Source organism: Lemur catta, chromosome 20, assembly GCF_020740605.2.
Source record: "Lemur catta isolate mLemCat1 chromosome 20, mLemCat1.pri, whole genome shotgun sequence".
Lineage (NCBI taxonomy): Eukaryota > Metazoa > Chordata > Mammalia > Primates > Lemuridae > Lemur > Lemur catta.
Genome location: NC_059147.1, coordinates 8,688,924 through 8,696,906, shown reverse-complemented (window position 1 = coordinate 8,696,906; position 7,983 = coordinate 8,688,924). Strand labels below are relative to the sequence as shown.

Below are 7,983 nucleotides of genomic sequence, written 5' to 3'. Positions count from 1 at the left end.
TTCCCGATTCTTTATGTATTTTGATCAGGGGAGTTTAATTCAATTACCTGTGAAGTAATTACTGATAGGGAAGCACTTACTTTTGCCATTTCTCTGTTTTCTGTTTGTCGTAAAGCTTTTTTGTTCCTCTTTTCCTCCACTCTTGCCTTCATTTCTTTTTACTTGAGTTTTGTAGTGATGTATTTTAATTCCCTTCACATATCCTTTTTTTTGTGTTATTCTATAGATGTTTTCTTGTTCACAATGGGGATTATATATAACATTCTAAAGTTATGATAATCTATCTTATATTGCTACTAATTTAATTTAACTTCAGTCACATACAAACACTACTCCTTAACAGCTCCACTCACTCTTTATGTTACTGATGTCACAAATTACATCTTTAAATATTGTGTACCCATTAATATAGATTTATAGTTACTTTTATGCACTTACCTTTTAAATGCTTCTGTCACACAATAAAGATAAGCTTTGCAGTAATGTTTCTCAAAAAGCAATTATGTCTCCAGCTCTAGCTTCAGTTTAAGGGATTTAAAAGAATATACCTTTCCTACATTGGACCCCGGGTCAAAGGGGAGTGGAATGCAAGACATCTATTATCCAGAGTTCATGGAATAGAGAGCTCTAGAGGCCAGTGGACTGGGGTTTGAGATTTTGGGTCCTTGGTAGCTGTTTATTCTCTTCTATCACTGAGATGGATATCCATCTTGGGTGGCTTGAAGTTTTCTTGATCTTTAGCCATCCAGGTGGCCTGGACGTGGATCAGGTCCACTGGAGAGGGCTTCTGGGCTCCTCTGTGGCCCTGGTTGACAAAACCTCTTGAATCATACTTCTGAGGGGATCTTGGTCCAAAGAGGCTCCATTTATCTGACGAGTTTCTGTCGTTATCCCCTCTTCCAGAATCCATGGAGCTAGGATTTGGGCAAGCTAAGAACATGGAAGAACCAGAAGTGGACCAGCCTCTGGGCTGCTGCTTAGGGGGAGAGTGGGGAGTGAGTACTGCTTGGGGTGGACCGAGCTGATGCCTTCTGCTTCTCTTCTTTTGTTATCTCTCCACTCTGTAGCGTTAGTTTCTGTAGTGCTTCTGTTGCTCGAAGGTACTTGGTCTTCTCGATGGCAAGGCCCTTGTGGGGTATGTAGGCAGCATCTCTCAGTCCTGCCTACTGCCTAAAATGGTAAATGCTGTCCTGGGTCTGTTTTGTGATCAGAGAATTTATGATGAATGCATAGCTTTAGCCTTCACCAGTGGGACCTGGTCCATACCGTCAATGGCCAATGATAGGGTCATGGGAGCAGAGGATAAACTGGCGTCTCCTTCTACCTTTGTGATGTGCTGATGCTTGTGCTCTGGAATCAGCGGCTTCCAGGTGATGCTGCTCACGTATAATCAAGAGGAGGAGTCATGGGTGAAGGATCCTCAAGAACATCGGTATAGCTATGCATTCATCATAAATTCTCTGATCACAAAACAGACCCAGGAGAGCATTTAGTGCTTCAGGCAATAGGTAGGGCCGAGAGATGCTGCCTACATACTCCACAAGGGCCTTACCCTCGAGAAGACCAAGTACTTTCCAGCAACAGAAGCACTACAGAGACTAACGCTACAGAGTGGAGAGATAACAAAAGAAGAGAAGCAGACATAATGCCCAGCAATAGATCCTAATGGGCAAGGACATCTTGCCTAGAGATCCACTCAAGAGTAGGCACTTCTGGTTGTCTCAAAGCCGTCGAAAGACTGAGATCCACATGCTTTTTCTATATAGAATTTGGGGCTGAGTCCCTGCCACCACAGTAAAATGATGTGACATCTACGCTGACAGATATTAATGAGGAACAGTGTCCAGCTGCTGCAAATTAGCAGAGATTCCCAGAAAGAGTCCAGAGGTTCTGTTTTTCCACCGCTGGGGAGCTGCCTGTGGCCACGGCTCTGGCACCAAAAAAGCTCCGATGACCCATGTCGCCTGAGAAGCTGTGGCTCAGCCTAGGACCCAAGCCACAGTGACAGCAGCGCGGCGCCAGCAGCAACACTAACGCCCTCCAGCACGGACCTGGGAGCATTAGCTGAAATTCGTATTTTCATTCCTTCATTCATCCATTCAGTTTTGTTTGTTTGCTTTTTGTTTTTGGCCTTTGCAAGCCCCATTTTATCGGGAGGGCCGACCAGAGAGGAACACGCCCTCGGAGCCCTCTGCAGCCACAGCCGCGTGGGTCACGGCTGAACAAAGGTAGAGGCGTCAGGGGACAATAACCTGGGCCCAGGGTCGCGGAATGAGGGCTAGGCGGAAGCTCAGGCCTTCTCGGGGCCCAGGGAGGCTGGCGCACCGGGCCGCGGTGTTCCTGGCCACAAAACCTCGGATCCAGGGACGACCTGGGACGTGCGGGGCGAGTGGCGGGGCGCAGAGGCAGGACCACCCCCTCGGACTTGTCGGGCTTCGGGGGTCCTTGCGCGAGGCGAGGCGACCCCGGCTGCCCCGGAGGCTGGGGGGGCGCGCGTTGGCGGGGCTCTTCCGAGGCGGCGGTGGCGGCGACGGTGGCGTCGTACCCCGCGCTCAGGGGGCGCCTGTGGCTCTCGGGGCGGGACGTCGGGTCGGGGCCCGGAGGCTCTGCGCCCAGGCCCAGGGAGATGTGCCATCTGCGTCCTGTGGCTGCGGGACGCGCCAGCTCTGCAGCCTGCAGGGACCCGAAGGTAGTTAGTTCCCGGGCGACGTCATAATGGGCCAAAGCGGGCTTGGGGTTGGGGTAGGGGGACGGTTGCGGGGGGCAGCTTTGGCAGAAGGGGCCGGCCAGGGAAAGGAACCGCCTGGGCCTCGGGGCTGGCAGGTGGTTGAAGGCGCGTGGGGTCGTCAAACTCCAGGTCACCAGGACAATGAAGTGATCCATTCGGTTCTGATGGGGCGCTCATTGGGTGCCAGGCCTTGTGCTTTACCGAACCCCACCATCCGCGTATTACTGGGTGCTCACGGTGTGCCAGGCCGTGAGCGCTTTATCAATACGTTGAATCCTCACCGTAAGGCTGAGTGCTAGGAATCATTATCCTATTTTACAGATCAGGAAACTGAGGCAACGGCAAAGAGAAATTAAATAAGTCGCCGACTAGACAGTGGTAGAATTGGAACACGGATCCAAGGCTTTCCTGAAGCCTTTGTTTTTGTGACTGTTTCCTCAAAAATAATTTATTACACATGTAAAAATATTATGTCATTATGTGACTTTAATCTTACATTGTCTTGGCACTAATTTACAATTCTGTAAGTTGTAGGTAATGATAGACATGCAAATGATGTTCTACTTTGTATGTTTAATTGATTTTCTTCTGCCCTTGTGGAAAAAAATCAGTTTTTCCTCCATTTGCTCATTTTTTTAAACATCTCTTTGCTCTATATAAATTTGTGCTTTTTTTTTTTTTTGACTTTTTCTTTGGTTATAACATCTCTCTGCTTCCCTTAGTGTGAGTAAAATAAACCCTTTAACACAGGCTCATTTTTATACCTACATGAGAGTTATTATTTACCTATTTTTGAAAATTATCCTTTAAAACATGCTATACATGCTTGTTTATTGAAGGAAAAAATAAAACAAAATATTTCTCAATGTCCACCATACAGAGATAACTACTGTTAAATTTTTGATGAATATACAAACATTAATCAATAACAATATTCTTAAAAACGAGATCATACTGTATATGCAGTTGTACTTCTTTTCACTTAAAGTATCATTAAAGTCTTTCTATTTGAATAAATAAACATCTGTATCATTGCTTTAATGTAAACACCTTGAAATTCCTTTGCAGAACAGGAAGGTGGGCTTCTTCCCAGGAGATACACTTCCTGGAAGCACAGCTGTGCAGTTCCCAAGCAGAATTTCAGTTCTTTATGAACCCAGTTTGGCGATGGCTATCCTAATCACCCTGAGGGTTATGGATTTCCCAAATCCAGTAAAAACAAAAGCACCAAAACTGATCTTTGTTACTAATCTCTCATTGTTTTAATATCCCAAAGCCGATGATTTGTGAAATCCTTCAAGGGAATGTTTAGATCAAAGGTTAAATATTGTTCAGTAGTATTTTCCTATTAAAAAATCTGCCAGTTCTTTGAAAAATATTGAATTCGTGTTTGGTAACATGTGGTTTTGCTGACTCTCTGCTAAGCCGGATGACAAGGCTGCCTGTTGCTGAGGAAAAGGCACAGTATTTCATAAGCCTTTGCATCTGCCCAGGTCCTCCCGGGTTCTGTTGCTGACCATTGTGCTGTGCTGTATCTGCTTCTAAGGCCCCGAAGTCCGGGGAAGTAAGTGGTTCTAAACGCTGGTGAGCACTAAAAGCACCTGGGTAGTTTAAAAAAATATAAATACCCCAACTCCAGAGTATGTCAACTGGGCCAACTGGATCAAAATCTCTGTAGTAGGGCCTGTCAGTGTTACTTTAAAAAATCCCCACAACTCTCCAGTTACATTCTCATGTGCAGTCTGGGTTAAAACCCACTGGCGTTGAGAGCAGCCCTTACTAATGTGCAAACACACACCACCTTCCCACTTAGCACTTATTAACATCACAACATTGGTTGGTCACATTAGATAACTTCAAATAATAGCCCTGCAGAAAAGGGAGAAGGCCTGTTGGAAGAGAGAAGGCAGAAAGAGCCTGGATATTATTTACAGTTAGATTTAATCCTGCTACAAGGAACACTAATAATCCAAGCGATGGAAACACAGAACATTCTCTTGGAAGGCAAGGACAGCCCGGTGACCATTTCATAGCACTGAGGTACAGACTGATGTATCAGGCAACGATTATTATAATCAATACTATAAAGAATATCCTTTGCACAGAACTTGCACCTGTGCAACAGCTTCTTTAAGGTAAACACTTAGATGTGAAATTTCTGGTCTTAACTGTACCAGTTATTACTTTCCAAATCTATCAGTTTACTTCTCCTCCCCCCATCTATGAGTTTAGCTAGTTCCCTATGTCCTGGCCAACATTTGATATTAGACTTTTTTCATTCTGATGTGTGTGAAAATATTTTGTTTTAGGTTTAATTTTCATTTGCCTGATTACTGATGATTACTAATGAGATGGTCATTTGAGTTTCTTTCTGAAGTGTCTATTCATATACTTTGGCCATTTTTCCATTGGGTTATGTTCTTGTCTTCTTATTGACTTACAGGCATCAATATATAGTCTTGCTATTAATCACTTATTGGTTATATGGATTTCTTGTGCTGTAAGAATGTATTTATTTTTGGATATTGACCTTATATCAAGTATCTTTATTGAACTTCCTTAATAGTTATAATTTGTGCATTCTCTTGGGGTTTTTACATTGATAATTACATTGTGAATAATGACATTTTGTTAATCTCATGTATACATATATAAATATATATATTTTAATAGATTTTACTTTTTAGAGGAGCTTTAGGTTCAGGACATAGCTGGGTGGAAAGTACAGAATTCCCATTTATTCCCTGGTCCCATGGAGAGCTTCCCTTACCAATCAACATCCCTTACCAGAGGGTTACATTTGGTACAAGTGGACTTACACTGACACATTATTATCGCTCAAAGTCTATAGTTTACATTATAGTTCACTCTTGGTGTTGTATAATCTATGGGTTTGCACAAATGTGCAATGACATGTATCTGCCTTTATAGTATCACACAAAACAGTGTCACTGTCCTGAAAATCCTCTGTGCTCTGCCTCTTCATCCCTCCCTCCTCTGGGCAACCCTGGCAACACTGATCTTTTTACTGTCTCCAAAGTTTTGCCTTTTACAGAATGTCATATAGTTGGAATTATACAGTCTGTGGTCTTCCACACTGGCTTCTTTCACTTAGTAGTATGATTCAAGGTTTTTCCATGTCTTTTTTTTCATTATTTATTTATTGTTTTTTTTAATGACTAGGCAGGATTCCATGTCTTTTCATGGCTTGATAGCTCATTTCTTTTTAGTACAAAATAATATTCCTTTCGATATACTACAGTTTATCCATTCACCTACCAAAGAACATCTTGGTTGCTTCTAAGTTTTGGTAATTATGGAAAAAGGTGCTGTAAATGTCAGTGTGTAGATTTTTTTTTTTTTTTTTTTTGAGACAGAGTCTCGCTCTGTTGCCTGGGCTAGAGTGCTGTGGCATCAGCCTAGCTCACAGCAACCTCACACTCCTGGCCTCAAGCAACCTTCCTGGGTCAGCTTTCTGAGTGAGCTGGGACCACAGCTACGCACCACCATGCCCAGCTAATTTTTTCTATTTTTAGTTGCCCAGCTAATTTTTTTTTTAATTTTTAATAGAGACAGGGTCTCACTGTTGCTGAGGCTGGTCTCGAACTCCTGACCTCAAGTGACCCTCCTGCCTCAGCCTCCCAGAGTGCTAGGATTACAGATGTGAGCCATTGTGCCCAGCCTTAGTGTGTAGATTTTGTGTGGACATAAGTTTTCAACTCATTTGGGTAAATTCTCAGGAGTGTGATTGGTGGATCATACGGTAAGAGTACGTTTAGTTTTGTAAGAAATTGCCAAACTGTCTTCCAAAGTGGCTGCATCAGTTTTCATTCTCAGGAGCAGTGAATGAGAGTTCCTGTAGCTGCACACCCTCACCAGTGTTTGGTGTTGTCAGTGTTTTGGATTTTGACCATTATAACAGGTGTCTGGTGGTATCTCACTGTTGTTTTAATTTGCATTTCCCTAATGACATATGATGTTGAGCATCTCTTCATATACTTATTTGCCATCTGTATATCTTCTTTGGTGAGGTGTCTGTTCAGATCTTTTGCCCATTTTTGAATTGGTTGTTCATTATCTAAATGTTGAGTTTTAAAAGATCTTTCTATATTTTGGATAACGGTCCATTATTAGATTTGTCTTTTGCAAATATTTTCTCCCAGTGTGTGGCTTGTGTTCCCATTCTCTTGTTCCTTATATTCAAAAACTTCTTTTTATTTCATATTGTGCTAGTGAAGACCTTCAGAACAATGTTAAGTGTAGGGAGAAATAGCCATTCTTATTTCTTCCTTGAAAGAGACCATATGTGTGGAATGTTTTAGCCTTAGGTGTGATGTTTATTGTAGATTTTTGACAGATGTCTTCTACAATTTATGTAAGTTTTCTTTCCATTCCAAGTTCACCGAAAGTCCTTTCTTGCCTGCCTTTATTGAGATTATCATATATTTTAATCTGTTAATGTGATGGATTATGCTAGTAGATGTCCTAATGCTAACCCAACCTTGCATTCCTGGTATAAGCCCTATTTAGTTACAAGATTAAATATTATATGCATTTATGGATTTAATTTGTTAATATCTTATTTAGGATTTTTATACTTTTGTTGGTGGATTTGATCTATAATTTTCTTTTCTTGTACTGTCCTGGTCTGCTTTCCATGTCAAAGTTATACTAGTATTATGAAATGAATTGGAATGTTTTTGTGTCTTTTTCCTTTCTATTCTAGCTGCTTATAGTAATTAAACCTAATCTCTTTTGCCTTAGCTTTCTAATTTGGAAAATGAAAATATCAACCTCATAGGAATGTTTTGAGGATTAAAACAGTTAAAATAGGTAAAGCAATTCACACAGTGCCCATAATATAGCAACCAACCTTTTAGTTTTAGCTATTATTACCATTATTCTACTCCCTAAAATTTATGTGAGAGAGGTATGATGCGTTCATGAAAGTTAGGTAAGGTTCACCTGCAAAATAATCTAACATTTTTCTTTTTATGGGTATATTTTAACAACTTATTCAATTTCTTGAATGTTTATTGGTCTACTCTGTTTTATTCTTTTCTTCTTGAATTGCTTTTGGCAAGTTATATTTTTCTAGAAGTTTATCCATTTCATCTAAATTTTTAAATTTATTGGCCTAATGTTTATAGTGTACCCCTATTAATGTCTAATTGCTGCTATATCTGTATTTGTGCTTCCTTTTCATTCCTAATATCATTTTTTGGGGCAGTATGGATGCTTAACTCATGTGTGTG

At 41.5% G+C, this 7,983-nt stretch overlaps 1 pseudogene; it reads right to left on the bottom strand.

Annotated features, from left to right (window-relative positions):
• Nucleotides 1-627: 627 nt before the first annotated feature.
• LOC123625081 lies at nucleotides 628-1,959 on the bottom strand (annotated as a pseudogene).
• Nucleotides 1,960-7,983: the final 6,024 nt, after the last annotated feature.